This window comes from Miscanthus floridulus, chromosome 10 (genome assembly GCF_019320115.1).
Source record: "Miscanthus floridulus cultivar M001 chromosome 10, ASM1932011v1, whole genome shotgun sequence".
Taxonomy (NCBI): Eukaryota; Viridiplantae; Streptophyta; class Magnoliopsida; order Poales; family Poaceae; genus Miscanthus; species Miscanthus floridulus.
In genome coordinates this window covers 115431455-115453937 of record NC_089589.1, presented here as the reverse complement: position 1 = coordinate 115453937, position 22483 = coordinate 115431455, and positions in this window count along the sequence as shown.

The following is a 22483-nucleotide window of genomic DNA, read 5'->3' as shown; positions in this document are numbered from 1 at the left end:
TGTGTCTCTTTGCATCACCATCCGGGATTGGGAACACGCAGCACAAATTCACTAGTTGGTTGTGGATCCCCTGGTCCGAAACACCGACAGTTGGCGTGCCAGGTAGGGGCCTCTGCGTGTCAGTTTTGTCATCCCAACAAGTTCCGGATGGCAGACCCCGTACGACCGCTGTGTCTTGGCACGGTGGTCTGGTTTGGGAGCCTAGAGTTCATATCTCTAGGGAACGAGTACGACATGGTACTCCTCAAACCCCGAGCCCCGCCTGACGACGACGACGTCGCGCACCGGCAGCCCAGGCGCAGGCGGCGCCCGGGCGGCCGCTCTCGCCGCGCTCGCCGGGCACAACGCGAGCAGGATCACCCCGATGCTACGCGAACCCAGGGCGACTCGCCACTCTCCACCGGTATCCTACGACCAGCTGTTGGCACAAGGTCCCTGGTTGGGGACCTGTCTAGCCTAAGCCTGGACAAGGGAAAAACGCCGGTGGCACCCGGCGACGCCCCGACATCAAGCTCCGCTCCACCACTCCCCGAGGGGCCAACTCCAGCGGAGCAGAGCCAGGCGACGGCACCATCTCCATACCCCTTTGGATTGAGAAATGCCGCCGCCTCTTATGCTTATGCCTATGCTTTCGCTCACGCGGATCTCTCAGAACGCCGCCAGCACTTCGCTCTCGACTTTGACACAACCACTTCGACCCACACCCACACCGACTCCTCGGAGGAGGACGAGGCATGGGCCGAAGTGGATTTCTCCGACCTCCACGACCGCGAAACCATGTGTCGCTTCTTGGCCGCAAGTGACCATTGCTTTGGCTACTCCGACTCTGACGATGAAGGTACTTACGATCCCACTCGTGAGTGCTTCCACGTCGGACTTGGGATGCCAAACACAGGCGACGAGGACGAGGGGGTAGGCAACCGTACTCCGCTTCATCAGGGAACGGGCAATGACACACCTTCACGAACTATCCCACCGGCAGCACGGAATGAGAACCTTGCCCTCGGACAGTTTCGATGCCCGGACCTGGAGCAGCTCCGTGAGCTTCAGGCCAAGGTCGAGCAAGATCGACTCCTCCTTCAACAGCTCTGAAACACTCTCGAGCAAGAGCAGCAGGGCCGTGGTGACGGCGGAGGAGCCCGGTGGCGGGCCCACGACGTGCACCACCGCATCAACGACGACAAAGGGGACGATCGTCCCCCAATCTTTAATCGCGCTAGCCAGAATGTCGCGGCTGCAGCGATGCTAGTGCGCGCGATACCCGAGCCCTCTACCACGGAAGGGCGACGGGTTCGCGGCGAGCTTCGGGATCTCCTCGAAACCGCCGCGGTGCAGCAGGCTGAGAGTTCTGCCTTCCGACGGTGCGGGGCCGCCTCGGACCACCCCTCGGCACCGCATCGGTAGGATAGGGAGGCCTCTGCTCGTCCTGACCCCGCTCGGGCGCCAACAGCCCACGGGGTCCCCGGGCGGCTCGACCGCCTCGGCAACCAACGCGAGGTGCAGGCAGACCATGAGGTGGTCAGCTAGCGACGACGCCATGACAATGAAGGGCCCACCCGGGGCTACCATCCACACCGAGGTGGCCGTTATGACAGTGGGGAGGATCGCAGTCCTTCTCCTGAACCGCCTGGTCCTCGGGTCTTTAGCAGGGCCATCCGCAGCGCTCAGTTCCCAGCCCGGTTTTGACAACCGGCCAACCTCACGAAGTATAGCGGCGAGACCAATCCCGAACTCTGGCTTGCTGATTATCGTTTGGCTTATCAGCTAGGTGGCACGGACGATGACCTGCTCATCATCCGCAACCTCCCCTTGCTCTTGTCAGACTCGGCGCGAGCCTAGCTCGAGCACCTTCCTCCCTCTCAGATCCACGACTGGCGCGACTTGGTTAGGATCTTCGTCAGGAATTTCTAGGGCACATACGTGCGCCCTAGAAACTCCTGGGACCTTAAGAGCTATCGCCAGAAACCAGACAAGTCGCTCCGAGACTTCATCCGGTTCTTCTCTAAACAGTGCATCGAGTTGCCCAGCGTCGGCGACTTAGAGATCATCCAGGCTTTCCTCTCTGGCACCACCTGCCGAGACTTGGTCCGAGAATTAGGCCAGAACGTGCCGCGCTCCTCAACATCGCCACCAACTTCGCCTCGGGCGAAGAGGCTGTAGGGGCCATCTTCCCCAAGAACGACGACAAGGGGAAGCGGAGGGATGAGGCCCCCGAGGCCTCGCTTGCCCACCTCCCCAAAAGAAAGAAAAAGGATCGCCAAGGGAAGCGGGCCGTCCTCGAGGCCGATCTAGTCGCGGCCGCAGAACGCAAGAATCCCCGAGGCCCCAGGGGCCCCAGGCCCTTTGACGACATGCTTAAGAAACCCTGCCCTTACCACCAGGGCCCGGTAAAGCATGCCCTCGAGGATTGCTCCATGCTGCGGCGTTACTATGCTAGGCTCGGACTCCCCGACGACGACGCCAAGCAGAAAGGCGCCGACGACCGGGACGATGACAAGGACGACGGGTTTCCCGAAGTACACAATGCCTTCATGATCTTTGGCGGACCCTCAGCGTGCCTTACGGCGCGGCAGCGAAAGAGGGAACGCCGAGAGGTCTTCTCAGTGAAGGTGGCCACTCCCCGGTACCTTGACTGGTCTCGGGAGGCAATCACCTTTGATCGAGATGACCACCCCAACCATGTCCCAAATCCTGGGCAGTACCCGCTCATCATCGACCCAACCGTGGGCAACACCCGGCTCACTAAGGTGTTGATGGACGGAGGCAGCGGCCTCAACATCCTCTACGCCAGCACCCTGGAGCTCTTGGAAATTGACCGCTCGAGGCTCCGAGGCGACGCCGCACCTTTCCACGGCATCGTGCCGGGGAAACGCACGCGACCCCTCGGGCGCATCGACCTTCACGTTTGCTTCGGCACCCCCTCCAACTACCGCAAGGAGGTCCTTACCTTTGAGGTGGTCGGGTTCAGGGGAACCTATCACGCCATCCTGGTTCTTACCTTCGAGGTGGTCGGGTGCAGGGGAACCTATCACGCCATCCAAGTTAGGACACGCCACCCCTGTTCGCACGACGCCGTATAGTTAGCACATGTACTACCCTTGTCCTCCCTTCAACTATAAAAGGAAAGGACTTAGGCCATTTCTAAGGAGGACGGAGGCACTCACAAAAACAACACTCTGTAACACGCATACTTCCCTGCTGCCTGAGAGCAACGTCTCAAGCAGCCCACATCACTCCACGCCGAGACCTGGGACTAGCTCCCTCTCTCACCTAGCTTGTAACCCCCTACTACAAGCACTTCGGTGCAAGGAATACAAGATCCATCTCTCAGACTGGACGTAGGGCACCAATTGCCTGAACCAGTATAAGCCTTGTGTCTCTTTGCATCACCATCCGGGATTGGAAACACGTAGCACAAATTCACTAGTTGGTTGAGGATCCCCCGGTCCGAAACACGACAAACATATTCAAAATAGATTGTCCAGATTTAGTCTAAGCATTCTCTCTCCTTACTCAAATCGAACGGTCAGGATTAAGTGCGTCAACCTCGTCATCCCTCCCACCTCTCGTGCCCGCGCCCATTCCTCCATGCCCACGCCCCGCAGCCACGTTTCGATCGCTCGGGATGTCATCTTTTTCTGTCCATTATCCGCTTGAGCGAACACGAAAAAAAAATACCACGCCGCCACCACCCCTGGTTCCTGACGTGGCTAGGGTTTCGCGCGCGGTCAGGACGACCACCCCGTGGCCGGCTGTGGCCCGCCAATGCTTCGTCGACGCGTGACCTCCCTGTCCCACCCCGGCGGACACGCTCAGATCTGCTACATCCGGATCGGATGCGATGTCTGGTGACTGTGACAAAGGATGATAAAATTTTTTAAAGGTGGAATAACTATCTCTCGATTCACCACTGTAGTTACTCTACGCGTTATTTTTTTTATTCCATCTTCTGATCCATCTTCCCGTAGTCTTCCATTCGAGTGGATCCACTGAATATCTCTGGTGGAATGTAGCATGTGTTTACGGTGGTAGGCGAGGAAGTCGAAGACGAAGGGGAGCACAACAGGTGCACATCGATGGAAGCATTTGGGGTGAATATGTTTGGTACGCTGACTGAATTCATCTTTCATTTGATTGGAGCGTTACTTAATGTTGCTGTTTAATTGGATTAGTTGGATGGACCTTCATGAGTTGGATTTTCTCTCGCTTAAGTTGAACTAGATTGGAGCATGTTCTTTTTATTCCATTGATTTGGACGTGGATGTTATACTCTTCATTCAGCTCCGTTTCCAAGTATTCTGTTTACGAGTCCATTTATTCTGGAAAGTGAGTGTCCTGATCACAAGCTATATTACTTATTAGGTACTGTATAATGGGGATGTTATGACAGGCTTCTCTTCGTAATAATTTTGCACTCACGGAAGGACAAAGGTCTTCTCCTGTTGTTCATGGTGATCAAAGCATACAGACGCCTCGCTACACTGTGTTCTATTATGAACAATACATTCTCAAAATTTCACCTGGTAAGCACGTCACGAACAAATGATGTGGACATGACTCATACAGTTTCTTTTCAATGGATTGCATTTGGTTTGTCATATGGCTCCAGCACCACGGTGAGGACCCTGCGGCGGCGGCCGTCACTGGCGGCGCCGCGTGGTGGGAGCCGTGAGATGCGAGGACCTGGTGGCGTGCCACGTCGATGTGCTTATCAAGGGGTGGACGTGGATTCCCCAACACGCTCGACAACGTCTACACGTGCCGCTGCGGGTCAGCTGTCTGGACTCTGGAGAAAGTCTGCCACCGCCGACCGCCGACCGCCCGGGAGCGCTGTTCTTTGAGGGTGCCATGCCGCTGTCACCGGTACCGGACCTCTTTCCCTCTTGTCATGTGAATATGTGAGCCCTTGTTTAGGCCCCGTTTAGTTCCGAAATTTTTTGGCTTTTGGCTACTGTAGCACTTTCGTTTTTATTTGATAAAAATTGTCCAATTATGGACTATTTAGGCTTAAAAGATTCGTCTTACGATTTCTCGGCTAACTGTGTAATTAGTTTTTTTTTCGTCTACATTTAGTACTCCATGCATGTGCCGCAAGATTTGATGTGATGGGGAATCTTGAAAATTTTTTGTTTTTGGCTTGGAACTAAACGGGGCCTTAGTTCCACCCCAACTTCCAAAAAGTTGCTACAGTACCTGTCACATCGAATGTTTGTGGCCCGTGCATGGAGCATTAAATGTAGATGAAAAGAAAAACTAATTGCACAGTTTGGTGGGAAATTGCGAGACGAACGTTTTGAGCCTAATTAGTCCATGTTTAAACACTATTTGCTAAATAAAAACGAACGTGCTACAGTAGCCCCAAAATCCAAATTCCTCCAACTAAACAAGGGCTGAATATCATCTGTTCTATTTAAATGAGGCATCAGCTCCGAGGTGGCTGTTTGTGATTGATGTGCAGATAGCTGGTGAATTTGGGGAACCTCAGCACTTAGAGAGATCGAATTGGGATGGCTATGAATTCTGATCCTTGTTTAGTAATGTGTGGTGGAATGAATGAGAGAGAGAGAGAGGTGGCATTTGTGTTTGGTGAAAGAAGTACAGATGGCACCTTATTTCCTCTTTTTCGAATTTTATGTGTATAAATATAATATTATTCAACAATTTTTTGGAGTGGATATTAGGTTTCTTGTTGAGACGAGGGATGCATTCATGATCCAAGTTCTTGTAAAGAACAGCGATTCAATTGTTTGGAGTAAATCGGTGAAACTGAAAACATTGCTTCCCATTGCCTTGGTTCATTAATGAAAAATTCAGAAGTCTGATTTGAATATTAGTTGGGTTCTGTAGCCTGTCTGTATAAAAAAAATGTTTCTGTATGTGTTCGTCTCTTCAATACACCTGCTTACCAATTGACAGTTCCAACCTACCTCAACGACTTCAATTACCATGATGGAGGAAGTACTAGTTATTTGCGGCCATAAAAAGCACGCCCACGACCATTCCATGGGGGAGTGGGCCCGACATTTTGGGTGGTCCACCCATTGGTTTTTAGTTGTAAAACGAATAATAAAATACTTCAGGCTTGGGGTCTAGCTTGGGCCCAAAAAAAATTTCTAATCAGGTGAATGTGTGCCTAGGCCCTGTCAAGTAAAGTTTAAGGGCGCGGACTGAGCGTAGCTCAGCTGGTTGGGTTCTTTGTAGTGGAACTTGTCCACCCGGGTTTAATTCCCCAACTTGACAAGGGTGCTCACATTTTTCTGGATTTATTCTAGGATTTAACGGCGCTATTCTTTTTGTGGTACACGATGTGTCCGTCGACAGCGAGACGCCTGTAGCGACTTTGTCAATCTCGAGATTTGTCGGTCTAACTCAGTTCTTCGGAGATGCTCATAGGGGTAGGGTGTGCATGCGTGTGTTCATAGAGGTAAGTGTGCGCTCTTGTTTGTGATCTTCTACGTTTGTAACCGGGTCTTGCAAAAATAGACTAAAGTTCATGGGCAAGCCAAAACCCAGCCAGTTTGGGCCGGACCAGGCCAAGCTCAATTTGTTCAGGACTAATCCAACTCATATTCTAGTAGTCATTTTCTAATAGTCATTTCAATTTGCTCAGGTCTAATCCAACTCATATTCTAATAACTACTACACAGAAACTTTTGCGAGGCGTGTCAAAATAGGGCTCCGAGGCGGGCAGCCTGGTTGCCCACCTCGGTTATTCGAGGCAGGGCAACCAGGCTGGCAAACGCCTTGGTTAATACTTAGCGGAGACAGGCAATGTAACGAAACCGCCTCGGTTAATGCATATTAACCGAGGCGGTTGCCCTAACGCAATCGCCTTGGTTAATGTAACCGAGGCGATTGCGTTAGGGCAACCGCCTCGGTTAATGTGGCATTAACCGAGGCGGTTCCATAAGGTTGTCCGCCTAGCAAAATCATGGAGGAGCCCGTTTGCCTGTTGATGAAGCCCATATGAGCCCGATACTGACTAAAAACATATAAGCCGAGGAGAAACCCTAACCCACTCTCCTAGCCGCTCTCCTCCATCTTACTCCGTCTCCTGAGCGCGGCGTTGTGCGCTCTCTCTCCACTCCCTCCGTCTCCCGAGAGCAGCGCCGGTGCCCCTCTTCCTCTCCCCTCTGTCTCCCTCTCCCGCACAGCCGGTAGGCAAGGCTCGGTGCCCCTTCCTCCCCCTCACATCTCCCTCTCCCCCCATGGGATGGTGTGGTGGTGGCGAGCTGCGGCGCGGCATGGCGACCGGGTATCGAATGCCCCTCCCACTCTCTGCGCGTGGGGGCGGTGACGACAGGCCCGTCCCTTGGTGGCGCGCGGAGCATCAACCGGCGGCGGCGCAGCGCTCGGGGAACCGACAGCGGCGCGGCGAGCGGGACATGGCGGCCAGATCCGCCCACAAGTAGGTCTCCTCTCTCTCTCTCTCGGTCTTCTCTCTCTTTGTCTCCCTATCTCACTCTTGGTCTCCTTGCAGATCCAAGGCGACGGCAGCACAAGCGGGCGGACAGACGGCCGACTTCGATCTACTCTCTCTCTCTCTCGGTTTACTCTAGGCGGTGGGAGGCCGGCGGCCGAGCAAACGACGGCACGACGGCCGACGGCGGTGCCAGATCTAGTGGCGGCCGTGCCGCCCGGCGAATCTAGGGTGGTCGTGCCCTGCGACGGATCTAGGGCAGCGGATCTCGGTGGCCGCGCCTCTCCTCTGAGTGGATCCAGCCACCGGCGGCTGCAGGGGCGTGGATCCTACCACGGGTAACGGCGGCGTGGGGTACCGGGCTCGGTGGGCTTTTTTATTTCGTGAAATTGTTAACTGAGGCAGGCTACTTAACTCAACCGCCTTCATTAATAGCATTAACCGAGGTGGTTAGCCAACCGTCTCCGTTAAGGCCCGATTAACCATGACCTTCGACAGAGGCGGTTGGCTTGCCCGTCTCGGTTAAGCAATGCCTGCCTCGGTTAAGTTTTGTGTAGTAGGGAATAGTTATTTTTTAACTGCCTTATATTCTAGTATATAAGTCATTTTCGTTCGGTCGTTGTTTTCCGCCAATATCTGGCATCAAAACTCAAAAATGAATGAGCTTTCTGTACAAGTACGTATCAGATGATGGGCGAGTAGCTAAAAAATTAGGCATGCAATTTTCTTCACGTGTACTTGTAGTATTCGTGCAAGGAAAATTGCAAAACGTCCAACCCCATGTTTATTAGCCGGCAGTATTTTTTTTACAATACGTTCGTATATCTTATCCTTTTTTGAGTTTTGTTGCCAAGTCACGGTCGGTACATGACCCCGAGTATCCACAACCGCAAGCTCATTTTTGCCGGTCGGGTTTTTGACATGCATGCATGGGATGACAAGTAGCTGCGACGACGCACCTATAAATCTCCGTGCTCTGAATACGATTGGCACCCAGCACGAACCGAACTAGCTAGGTTAGCAGCACCAGCGCATGCAACACATGGCTTCCAAATCCATGGCACCTACTGCTGCCCTGCTCCCGGCCATCGCCGTCGTAGCTCTCCTGCTCGTGGCTTCTACGCTAGCACAACCCCATGGCGTAATTCCAGCTAGTCCGCCCTGCAACAATGGCCTAGAAGGTGAAATTTCCGACGCCGTGGAGGGGATCGTTCGTGACTTGGTAGAAATGGTGCAGGCCATTAACCAGACCATTGCCGGCATACCGGACTGAATTTAACTCGACTAGTGCCCTGCAACAATTGTACGTGATTTATTGCCAGCACGTCGCCTACGTATGAATAAGCTGTCCATGGTATCTATAAGCTGCCACGTATGTGCATGCATGCTGGCATTAGTCATGTACCCTAATTGATGTGCCTATATATGTAATATTGTGTGACACTGTACTGATCAAGAATCTTATCATCAGATCTTTTATCCAGTCAAATACGTGTGTCCAAGTATGGGACTTATTACAAAGGTTACGAGTGTGAAAGCTTGCCCCATCTATCTTGTCAGAACCGTGTAATAATAACATAATTAATCATGTGCCTGTTGTGGACATTCTATATTTGGTATTCACAACTTTGTTATACTAATTTTTGTTTCATGACCTGCATAGCTAGTATGAGTTTAATCTTTAAGTTCATTGTCACAAAATGGAATACCCTTGAGAGTCATTAACTTCCTTGAGGGTGTTATATTTCCTTGGCGATGTTAAAAATCTAACCTCACCTTTGTTTCTTGGTGCCTAAACCCCCAAGGAAATCATCTGTGGCAGCTGACCCTCAAGATAACAGCTACTTCCCTTGCTATCTACCCCAGGCGGTCTTTCCTTGAGTGTTGGCCGCCAAGAATAATTTCCTTGGTGGTTTTCATTGTTTCCTTGAGGATTTTTGAGCCTCAAGGATATTCGACTTTGTGGTGTTGGTTCACCATAGTCACATGTTCTTTTTTTTTAAAGGTAGTCACAGGTTCGACTTGCCAAGTGTGCATGAAATCTAATCAATCTGGTAACCTCACCAGGCTACTCACGCGAGGAACATGGCACTATTGAGATTAATTCATTGTTATTTGTGCAAATAAAATCAACGGTGAAACTAGATACTTCATTACATTGATAGTAGGTTCTACATGATTTTGCTACAAGTATCTATTGAAGTGAAAGATGAGCCATTGCACTACTATTATATATAAGACCAAAGTGGAAATCAACTTTGAAGAAAAACTAAGCGGGTAAGGACAGATAATGGTGTTCTATAAGGAACATGGTATAATTAATGAGAGTACATCTCCTATTTACCTCAACCAAATGGGGGATGCTGAAATAATAAGACATACTGTAATTACATTTGTAAAGAGCCATGTTAGAGTGAGAGTTTCCAATTTCCAATGATGAGGTGAAGCTATATTGACTATTTGTGATGCTTTAAATAGGCCTACTAAGAATAAAGATATAAGACTAATGAGCTGGAAAGGATAATGCTGAAGCCATCACTTATGAACTTGGGGTTGTAAGGCCAAGGTCAACATGCTATTTCACAAGAGGCTTAAGCTTGGACAAAAACATAGATTGTGACATTTCATATTATGCTATACAGAACATGGGATAAATGTTCTTAATAGCTAGAGAAATCTGTAGTAGCTAACATGCATGTTGGTACAATCATCTAGCTTAGAGATACTACATTCTTTGAGGACAAGAATTTCCCTATGAAACAAGTGACTAGCAGATATAGTCCATACCCTATCTTAGCTCCTGAACATATTATTTCCACACAACATATTGTACTAACACATGAGGAAAATCTTTAGGAAGAAGACAATTTAGGTCCTTGAAAGCGCAAGAGACGATGGTTATAAAGTTGTTTGATGATTATTATTTTATCTACCTCATGGATCGATTGATGATTATTATATTATCTACCTCATGATTATTATATTATCTACCTTAAAAACAGTGAAAAAAGTAGTTTGGTAAGAGAGTTTTACCTCGTGCATGTCTCCTTTCTCAAACAAACAACAAAATCCAAGTTTGATAGGTGACACAAAAAGAGAGTGAGAAGAAAGGAACCTGCAAAAGGTGAATAAGAAGGTAAACACACGAGAGAGAAGGAAAGGAAGTGGACCGCGACCTGTATAAACTATAACGGGCTTGTCATGCCACCCCGCCTAGCGCGACAGCCCTGTTGTGCCACGTATGAAGCGGTCTGCGATCCACGCCACTATGGCGCAAGCTGTCGTGCTAGTGCATGCCAGCCGCAAATGGCATGACTAAAAGGGTCAGATTTGAAGTATATTCGTGGAAGCAATTATTATTAATAAAAATGAATAAAAAAGATTAAAAATAAAAAATCCACATAGAGACCCAGTTAGAAGTTAGAACACGTACGTGCATTAGAAAGCACGAGTAAGAATTGGCACACAGTTGGGTGAGGTCCTTCAGGTTGGCAAAAGGATCCTTGGCAAAGAGAGGAGCCTCAGCCCCCTGGTTCCCACATGTCATGTTCAGCTGGATGGTGAGATTCCAACGATCAATCTCAATGCATGTAACCATTTTGTTTGGCGGGCGCGTCTCCGAATAAGCTAAACCAAATGGATATATTGGATTTGTTTCGGATGAAATATAGCGAAGAGACCTTTTCGTCTAAAAGCTACATGGTGATTCGAAAAATTTGAATCTCAATGTAACCAGTTTGGCGGGCGCGCCTCCGAGAATATACTAAACCCCCAAATGTATAGTATTTGCTTTGTTTCGCCGTGAAATGAAGCGGCTAGTAGACCTTTTCATCGAAAAGTTGCACACTAGCTATACAAAGATAAGACTACCCACAACGTGGGCTGCAGGCGATGCGTAAGCAACGTCCGACTGTCCGAGGAGTTGGAGCTCGTCGGAGTACTGTAGCATCCAAGTCACGACAAGGGATGCATCTCCGATCCCATGAGCAACAGCGGCATGGATGGCATTGGACATGTTAAACGGCCGGGGCTGCTGGCATATGGCACAATGCGTAGAGGATTTTAAATGAAAAAGTTGTCAACTATAAAATTGTATTACTTTTCGAGATCTACAACTTTTGTTTTGATTGTTTCTCCGTCAGAGATCGTTAAAAGTTATAAGGACGGCTCATAGCACCAGCAGCCCCTATAAATAGATTTGTAGGGGCGGCTCGTTTGGGAAAAAAAAAAAGTGAGACATTGCTACATATCCTTTCTGTAAGTGGTTGTTGCAATGTTGCGTCCTCGACCTAGAGGGAACTGTGGCCATTCCCGATTGACATAGCCTCTTCCCAGAGGCGGGAGAGCAGCCTACCTCTGCCCGTCTCTAAAAACCTTTTTGGTAGTAGCACGTTGAACCGGAGGTAATCACAATCTCAATCCGTACAGTTGGTAATTTTGGTAGTCTATACAAATATACACGTACGTACACGTACCGATGGGAAGATCTAGTAGCTAATAAATTAGGTGTGCAATTTTCTTCAAGTACTTGAAGTATATTATTTATTCTAGAGAAAATGACCTCCATAATTAGGAATGGGGGGAGCAATGGACTAGCATTCAAATTTATATGGATAAATCTAATTAAAATCCAAGGGAAAACTGTAAGTCTAAAACTATCCTAACACGAAGTGATTAGTGTCCAGTCTAATACTATCCAATTGCTCTTAAGTCCAAATCCATATATGATAAGCATAATACTAAGAGAGACTCCATAAGACAGGAATAGTTAATCTTAGTAGACTACAAGAGAGATAAATTCCTAAGTCATTCTTAATTACAAGTCATAACATATCATCTTTATATATACTTAGCAATATAGCAAAAGATTATCTCTATATATACTCCATAAGGGACATCTCTATGAAGAGCATAACAAAATATACTTCCTCCGTCGTGGCTTATCTCTATACTCATGCATAAGGGACATCTCTAAGTAGCATGGTGACCAGGCCTAGGAGACATCTAGGCAAACAAACACGGCACGGTGCACTTGTCGGGCCATGCTGTGCCCCCGTCCCTGCAAACAAACATGCCTTAGGCTTATTATTAAATCATGCCTAGCTCCATCCCTGCTTGCAAGGGAGAAATCGAGGCATTGGTGGCTCTTCCACCGACATGAGCCACCACACTTTTTTCAAGGGATATTTACTTTTGGCCATCCTTATGGATGACATCTCGCCGTTTTTAGCTTTATGCATGCACCTACAAATTTGTAATCCCAAACAGTAAACCTTATATGCTTTTTGCCACTTTCACTGATGTGGCATGCCACGTGGGCATGCCAGCGCGATAGCGACCCTAGGAACCCTCACGCGACACGGGAAAGATAGTTTTGTCCTCTCCGCATTCTCTTCTCTGGCGACGGCGCGGCCGCTCCTCCTTCTCCTTCCTTGCGAGGATCGCAGCGGCCCTATGACGCGCATCCTGTGCGTGAACACACAGCTCTAGAGTCATGGTCAGGGCGTAGCCGACGTGCGCGAAGTGCGGCCGTGCGAGCCGATGCTACACCCTGATGGCCTACATGCTGTAGCGGTAGCTCCACCCATGCTACCGGTCCTCCACTCTTAGCCCCGAGAACCTAGACCTCGACCTTCTCCGGTATCCACTAGCCGTCAACGGCATCGTGGGAGACGACGCCCAGCCTCCCGTGCACCTATGTGAGGCCCCTGGCAGCATTTGTGGCCTCTGCAAGATCGAACCGTGCCACCGGGGGAGGTTGTGGCCGCGGCGGTGCATGCTCGTGTCGCCGTTGGGTCATCGACGCCGCGGCAACAGCTCCTCGTCGCGCTGCGCGAGCTCAGGGATGGGTTGGCCGAGAGCGACCACAATCGGAAGCTCATTGCAGTGGACGTCCTAGCCGCGGTGTTCGCGGCGTCAGCGATAACGATGGCCAACAAGTCATCGAATAGTAGCACCGGGTCATCTCCTCTTTCCAAGTCCCAAAGCAGTCAAATTTGTTGTGTCGCCGAGGTGAACGAGGCGCTCGTCTCCGCGCTGCGGCGGTCCAATGCCGCATCCAGGATGTTCACGGCGCAGCTCCTGGAGTGCGTCACAGAGTAGGCATTCGGGGGAGGCCGTGGAGCTGCACTGCGACAGTTGCCCTGGCCCGGAACCAAGGCGTCGCTGCGCATGCTCTTGCGCACGACGTTGTGGGGCCACAATCGCGTCAAGGCGGTGGACGCCGGCGCGGTACCGTGCTCGCCGACATGGTCGCACATGGCGCGGAGGTGGCGGCCACGGGAGTGTTGGAGGTGGCCAAGGACAAAGCGGTGAGGGCGTTGCGGTCCGTGGCAAGGCACGCAGCACCGACGACGGTGGTGCAGGAGATGGCACAGGCCTGTTGCATGCGAGGGCATGGCGAACCTTACCGTGCTTGCATCATCACCCCTAACCATGATGGAGGATGGAGAGGAGGTGGGTGAAGAGCGCGGCTCGTCGTCATGGAAGTGTGGGGCAGCGGGAGAGGAGCGGCCAAGGGAGGCGAGCAAGGAGAAGGCCGCCGGCGGCACGGGGAAAAGTGTGGCGGTGGCGGTCAAGAATAGCGCGCCGCCACTTGCACCATCGCATGGGAAGAGAGTGGGGACCGGCAATGGGGCCCATAAGACAGAAGGAGACAGGGCCAAAATTGTCTTTTCTCATGCCGCGGGAGGGTTCCTATTGGATCGCTTGGTGTGCCACATGATCGAAAGTGACAAAAACGTTAGATGCACACATAAAACTGGCAAACGGAGAGTGCAATCCATGAGGATATCAACAGAAAGTTAAATATCCCTATAAAAAAGTTAAATATCCCTTTCGTTTTCAAAAAGGACTTCGTTTTCTGATAAACTATCCCACGGTGTTGGCTTCGAGTCCAGCCCGAGTCCGACCGAACGCCTGTGCCCGACTGCCCCCTCACCCTCATATATATGTGGAGACGCGCCGCCGCCGCTTGACCCGATCGAAACCTAGGGTTCCAAAATTGTAAGCATCCGTCCCCAAATCGTCGGTGAGATCCTTGAGAGTGAGATCAGGCGAGGGTGGCGATGAATCGCGGCACCATGAGCGTTAAGGCGCCGCGGCGGAGCAGATCCGTCGATGAGGGCGCATCCTGCGGGGTGGATCTGCCTATGCGGTGCGAGTACAAAACCAGGGACGCGAAGGAGGCGGGGACTTGGTCCGTTGAGGTTTGCGTGCCGAAGGATGCGGTGGCGACCAGGAGGGAGGCGGTCAAGGGCCATCGGGTGAAGAAGGAGGCGGGGATCTGGTCGGGTGACCTTCGCGTACCGAAGAATGCGGTGGCGACCGGGTGGAAGGTGGGCAAGGTTCGTCCGGTGAAGAATCTCTCCAAGTTGAAGGCGGCGGCCGCCTCCTTCGAGGCGAAGAAGCCTGGTGCTGCTGCATCGGCGGCGGGAGGCGTCACCAAGATGGAGAAGCACGCTGGTGATGTGACCTTGGCGGTGGCCGCGGAAGCAGACACTGCTGGCAATGGCAAGGAAGGTGGTCTGAGGCTGGGGCAGGAGTTTGTTGACCTCGTCTCGTCCTGGAAACCGGAGGTCTTCGAGGACCCCGATGAGCACTACGCCCGGTTGATCAACATCCCTGCCTTCTCCCAGGACCTCGTCGAGAGGAGCACAAAGGTCCAGCAGGACCTCGTCGCAATGTCCAAGTTTTGTGCCGCCAGGATGGAGAAATTCCACGCCTGGGTGCGCACAGAGGTCGAGGAGAAGGGCTACGCGGAGGTCGATAACTACATCCCGGAGGGGGAGGATGATGATTTTGCCCTGGCTTTTGGACCCATGGATGGTGTCGTCTCAGAGGACGAGGATGATGGATTTGCCCAGGCTTTTGGACGCATGGATGGTGTCGTCGCAGAGGACGAGGATGATGAATTTGCCCTGGCTGGACCCATGGAGGACTGAGACGAGGTGTTTGTTTCAACTTGATGAGATGCTGAAATCTGGCTGTGCTTGTTATCTGTCTATCTATCTATATGTGATCTATTTAGCTATGCTTTATTTATGTGTGGACTAAGTTAGTGATTGTGTTGTTTATTAATAATGCTTATCGGATCTTGTAACAGCCAATTTAACTATGACTGATGTTGGTAAGTTAGTTTATTACGAGTACCTGTCATTGGTATCTATCTATAATATATAATGGTAAGCTTTCCTATCTTCCTGGGTTGTGGGTTGTGCCGATATTCTTATGCGTTTCTTATTCATGGAAATATCAATACTGAGCATCAGAAGGTCGCATTACTTTATTCTTTTATAAGCATGATTTTTCGTCGTGGAACATTGCAAGATCAGCCCTTCATTCTGTTCTTCTAGAACTTACCTTTTTGACCTTTTTGATTGATGTGGTATATGTTAATATTCTTCTCTATTAGCTTGTTCAAACATAGGATGGTTGACTCAGGACAAACTCAAATCCCTTGTTTGTAGGATGTAGTGACGAGTCAACCAGTTCAAATCTATGTGTGTCTTTCTTTATTATGCTATATATTTGCAGTAAGTTATAACCCCTGAGGATGTTTAAGTTATGTTGACTGATGATTAATGAGTTGCTACCTATCATATGCATCTGTGCTATGTGATGATATTTTGTTTTATGTTCCATCTAAGCTAGTAAGCTACAACTGAAATCAAGTTATGAGAAACTATCATGTGCTTTTGCTGTTAGCCTGTTGCAGTATGTATGTTTATCTTGTGTCTTTGCAAATAAAACATGGGAATGTTGGATTAGTCTTGATAAGAGCAACTTGTTTGTGTTGGATTTATGTTGATTATACCACTAGTCCTGGTCTGCATCATGTGACGGTGTCCTTATTGTGGATTATTCACTACCGGAAACGCCTAAGTTGCCGAGTGTCGCCAGCTTTGCCGTGGGCAAGATTTCGGGCACTCGGCAAATAACATGTTTGCCGAGTGTCCCGAAGACGACATTCGGCAAACACAAAACTCACGGCATAATTGTATACGCCGCGTGCCTGCACTCGGCAAACAATAGACACACGACAACTTCATGTCCAGGTAACACCGTCGACCTCCGTTAGCATTTTGCCGAGTGTCACATGTTAACACACACGGCAAACCCACCTATATGCCGAGTGTCACCTTGCGACACTCGGCAACTCATGCTATATGCCGAGTGTCACCATCTGACACTTGGCAAACCAATTTTTTTTTTTATTTTGCCACCCAAACTTTTTGTACTGTTGTATTACAATACCTGTTGCTCTGTTGTTGAAGTTTTGTACATTTCTGAGTGATTTTACTATATTTCGTCAATTTATTTTAGTTAAATGAATTTTCGGTAATTTTTTGGATTTGAACTGCAAGTGCTTCGAATATCGAAAAAAGTGAATAAAAAAATGATATTCTTGTCACTGAGTCTGATGTGAGACCGTATCCAGGGCCAGACCAGAAATTTCGAACATCGTGTTCGTGAAACATGACCACAAACGTGTGGCGGAAATGTCTAAAAATTCTATAAAAAGCAAACGAAGTCTGAAAATCATTAAATTCATCGAGTTGTCACGATATCATAGGTAGAGGCTATGGTAAAAAATTGAGAATGTTTCGGCACAGTTAACACGTACGCTACTTACAAATCAGAGCATCTCCAGAGAAGTTTCTGAGATTTGAGAAGTATCTTGTAAGATTTGGAGACAATTTGAATTTTGATTTGGAGTTTCACTTCAAATTTTTTTCTATATGGATTAGAGAACAAAGATCGTTTCCTGTAAAATTTTGGCAATTTTTCTGATCCGTTTGACAATTTTTAATTTTTTACCGTAATTATTGAATTTTATTTACGATAAATTGGATTTGAACAACAATTACATGAAATGTTGCCCAATAATTTATAAAAGCATCGAACATAAATTTCTAAGTGAATTTAACAAGGATTTTTGGAAGTTCATCTGGGAAAAATTGAGTTTTGGAACTAAACAAAGTAAAAAAGCACATGAAATAACAAGTACCTTTGCCGAGTGCCAGAAGATGGGGCACTCGGCAAAGGTTTAAAAAATGTTTTTTAAAAGTTGTAAGTACGAAAGGTTTGCAGCAAAAAAAAAGAAAAAAGAAAAATGTTGCCGAGTGCCCCATCGGGCCGGCACTCGGCAAACAGGGCCCAAGAGCGCAAATAGGCCTGGCCGCGCCTCCCTCCTCCCTCCTCTCCCCATTCAATTCACACCTCCTCCCCCAGTGTCGCGCCTCCAGCCGCGCCTCCCTCCCCACCGGTGCCAGCCAGCCGCGCCTCCAGCACTAGTAGAGAACAGACCTTTGATCCTCGACCAAAATGGGCTCTAGTCCCGGAATTTTTTGCGCCTGGGACTAGAGATATCTTTAGTCCCGGTTGGTGGCTCCAACCGGGACTAAAGGTCCCTGCCCAACGGCTACTGCGCCAGACAGAGGTGGCAGGGACCTTTAGTCCCAGTTGGAGCCACCAACCGGGACTAAAGGTATACTTTTACTCCCGGTTGGTGGCTCCAACCGGGAGTAAAGTTCTACTCCTGGGCCGTGGCTGCGCCCGGGGTTGGAAAGTTACCTTTAGTCCCGGTTGGAGCCACCAACCGGGACTAAAGGTCTCCCCTTTATATCCCGGCCGTCTCCTTCCTCCCCGAGCCCGAGCTCAGCATATTTTGAAGCTCACTGCAGTAGTGTTCTTGCTTCCTCCCTCCCTCCATTGTTCCTCCATCCATTCTTCGATTCCTCCGTCGATTTCTTTGATTTCTCCGTCGATTCTTCAGTTGTAAAGGTTACCAATCTCATATTCTCATTTTCACCATTGTCTTATCTCATTTTGTTCACTATATATATATGGTTCTTTATTGTGGTTTTTTCATTTATAAGCAATTTGAGCTCAAAATCACTTCAAGCTTGCATATTTACATGAAAGAAGGTTAAAGTAGCTAGTTGAACTTGCGGACCGTGTTCATCTCGGCGACCATGTTCTCTGCCGAGTGGTAACGGACGTCAAGGAGGAGCTTTGATTCTACGAGGGAGAGCGGCAACGGTCGTGGAAGACCGTGTTCCCTTCCTCGTAGAATCGGAGCTCTTCCTTGACCAAGTACGGTGCCGTCCGGTGGAGAAATGCTCGCCGAGATGATCACGTAAGCAAGTTCAACTAGTACGGATGGCTATTTATTCACATGTCCCAATATCGTCGCAGTAGTCTGTCAATCACCGTACTTTTTATTTTAACTTTCTATGAAATGAAAAACTTAGAAAATAGTTAGAAAATTATAGAAAATCCGTACTAGTTGAACTAGCGGACCATGTTCATGTCGGCGAGCATGTTCTCTGCCGAACGGTAACGAACGTTAAGGAGGAGCTTTGATTCTACGAGGGAGAGTGACAACGGTCGTGGAAGACCGTGTTCCCTTCCTCGTAGAATCGGAGCTCTTCCTTGACCAAGTACGGTGCCGTCCGGTGGAGAAATGCTCACCGAGATGATCACGTAAGCAAGTTCAACTAGTACGGATGGTTATTTATTCACACGTCCCGATATCGTCGCAGTGGTCTGTTATGTGTGTACACTCCCATTCTTCTGTTAATTTGCGGAAATATCATGTGAATTACTTACCTGCCGCAGTAAAACACGAGAACACAGTGACCATTAAAAATATCATTATTTAGAGATCTAGATAATTTTATAGTTTCTTAATTTTATTTGTTTATAAAAGGAGAAATTTATAGTGTATTAAAAAATGAGTATAGAGAGTAGATGGCAACTGCTTCTGGGTCCTCGGCCTCTCATGGGTTTCCAAAGCGACTTAGGCCGGGCCTTCCTCTCATTCCATGCGGCAAGTGTCGTGATGAGACGAAGATTGTGATGGAGTACCGAGTGAAGAAGGAGGGTCCCAACAAGGATCGTATCTTCTACAAGTGTCCGGATCGCAATGTGAGTTATTTTATCATATTTAATGATTATGGTTAGTTTATACCTATTTTCATGATGGTTGTGATTAAAGTTCTAATTTTTTGTTTTAATTTCAGTGGGATGGCAGTGGACGATGTTCAGGCTTCTACTGGGAGGAAGTGTATGTTGAACTCGTGCAAAAATATCTTGCACAACAGGCAGATACGGCGGCTAATGAGGCAGTGATCCAGCCGAAGAAGCCCAAAGATGTTGCACAATCGGAGGATCTGTCTGTTTTAGTTGAGATTGGTCGCAAAATCCTTGTGCTCCTGAAATGTATTTTAGCTTTAGTTCTTTTAGTGGTAGTTGGGATTGTCTACATTGTAGCGATTCTTTCATAATTTTTTATCTTTTATGGTGGCACGCATGTTGTATAAATAATTAATTATGATCTAGGTTTTAATATGATATTTATGTCATGTAATGCAGATGAGCCATCATTGGATGTATAATGCTGATCGCCGCTCCCAAGAGTTCATTGACGGCGTGCATTCTTTGTTACGTGCGGCCGAGGCAAACAAACGCGACGGTTTCATGTGCTATCCATGTGCCATATGTAAGAATACGGTGGAATATCCTTGCTCAAGGACTCTTCATTCACACTTGTTCAAGTCGGGTTTCATGCCAAACTATATTTGTTGGACAAAGCACGGAGAAACCGGTGTTGTAATGGAAGAAGGTGAAGAAGAACAATGGGGCGATAATGATATTATTCCTGATGGTGCGTGCTTCAATGATACTGCAATGGGAGAAGCTGAAGAAGAGGTAGCCGCAGAAGATGAGCCGGCTGATGATCTTTCTCAGGTCATTCGTGACGCACAAAGAGAATGTGAAAGTGAAAAGGAGAAGATCAAGTTTGAGCGGATGCTAGAAGATCACAAGAAATTGTTGTACCCAACTTGTGATGCAGGGCAGAAAAACTTGGGAACCACACTAGAATTGCTACAATGGAAGGCAAAGAATGATGTATCTAACAAGGGATTTGGAGAGTTACTAAAAATCCAAAAGAAGATGCTTCCGAAGTACAATGAATTGGCCGCCACTACCTACGAAGCAAAACAAGTTGTCTGTCCTATGGGGCTAGAAATAGAGAAGATACATGCATGTCCTAATGACTGCATCCTGTACCATTGCAAAGAGTACAAGAAATTGGATGCATGCCCGGTATGCCATGCGTCGCGGTATAAGATCAGGCGAGATGACCCTGGTGATGTTGAGGGCGAACGTCTGCGTAAGAAAATCCCTACCAAGGTTATGTGGTATGCTCCTATAATACCACGCTTGAAACGTCTGTTCAGAAATAAAGAACATGCAAAATTGTTACGATGGCACAAAGAAGACCGTAAGGTAGACAATATGTTGAGACACCCTGCTGATGGGTCCTAGTGGAGAGCAATCGATAGAGAATTCCCAGAGTTTGCAAATGACGCAAGAAACTTAAGGTTTGCTTTAAGTACAGATGGTATCAATCCTTTTGGAGAGCAGAACAGTAGTCATAGCACTTGGCCTGTTACTCTAAGTATCTACAACATTCCTCCTTGGTTATGCATGAAGCGGAAGTTCATTATGATGCCTGTGCTCATCCAAGGCCCGAAGCAACCTGACAATGACATCGATGTGTACCTGAGACCACTTATTGACGAACTTCTCATTTTGTGGAATAAAGAAGGTGTACGTGTGTGGGATGAGTATAAAACAGGAACACTTTGATCTGTGAGCATTGTTGTTCATAACAATCAATGATTGGCCTGCTCTAAGTAATCTTTTAGGACAGTCAAACAAGGGATATAATGCATGCACACACTGCTTCGGTGATATTAGAGGTGTATTCTTGAAAAAATGTCGAAAGGTCGTGTACCTTGGCCATCGTCGATTTCTTCCTGCAAATCACCCCGTAAGAAAGAAAGGCAAGCATTTTAAAGGGAAGGCAGACCACCTGACAAAGCCTCGCAACCGAACCGGTGAGGATGTACTCGATATGGTCAATGATGTGAAAGTCGTCTTTGGAAAAGGACATGGAAGCCAACCTATTCCGAAAGACGCTAACGGTCACGCACCCATGTGGAAGAAGAAGTCCATATTTTGGGACCTACCCTATTAGCAAGTCCTAGAGGTCCATAGCTCGATCGACGTGATGCACCTGACGAAGAATCTTTGTGTGAACCTGCTAGGCTTTATGGGTGTGTATGGAAAGCCTAAGGACACATTTGAAGCACGACAGGACCTGCGTTGTTTGAGAGAAAGAGACAACCTGCATCTAGAGAAGACAGATGATGGACATTATTACTTACGTCCTACTAGCTACACTCTAAGCAAAGAGGAGAAGGAAATCATGTTTGAATGCTTAAACAACATCAAGGTACCATCTGGATTCTCCTCGAATATAAAGGGTATTATAAATGTGCTAGAGAAGAAATTCTGCAACTTAAAGTCCCATGACTGTCACGTTCTCATGACGCAATTACTTCCAGTTGCATTAAGAGAAATTCTACCTCCAAATGTACGTCTAGCCACCGTGAAGCTATGTGCATTCCTCAATGCAATTTCTCATAAGGCAATTGATCCAACTGATCTAGCTAAACTACAGAATGCTGTGGTTCAATGTCTCGTCAGCTTTGAGTTGGTGTTCCCTCCTTCCTTCTTTGATATTATGACACACCTCCTAGTTCACCTAGTCAAGGAGATTTTCACTCTCGGTCCTGTGTTCCTACACAACATGTTCCCCTTAGAGAGATTCATGGGAGTCCTGAAGAAATATGTTCACAACCGTGCTCGCCCAGAAGGAAGCATCGCCAAGGGCTATGGAACAGAAGAGGTCATTGAGTTATGTGTTGACTTTATTCCCGACCTTGACTCGATTGGTGTTCCTAAATTGAGACATGAGGGGAGACTAAGCGGAAAGGGGACACTAGGGAGGAAAACATATATTGGTACGGATGATGATTATTTCAATAAAGCGCACTACACAGTTCTACAGAACTCCTCTTTGGTAGATCCGTATATTGAGACACACAAGGATCTCTTACGATCCGAGTTTCCAGGGAAGACTAAAGCTTGGATTACGCATAAGCACATGGAAACTTTTGGCGGTTGGTTGCGAAAAAAATGTCAAGG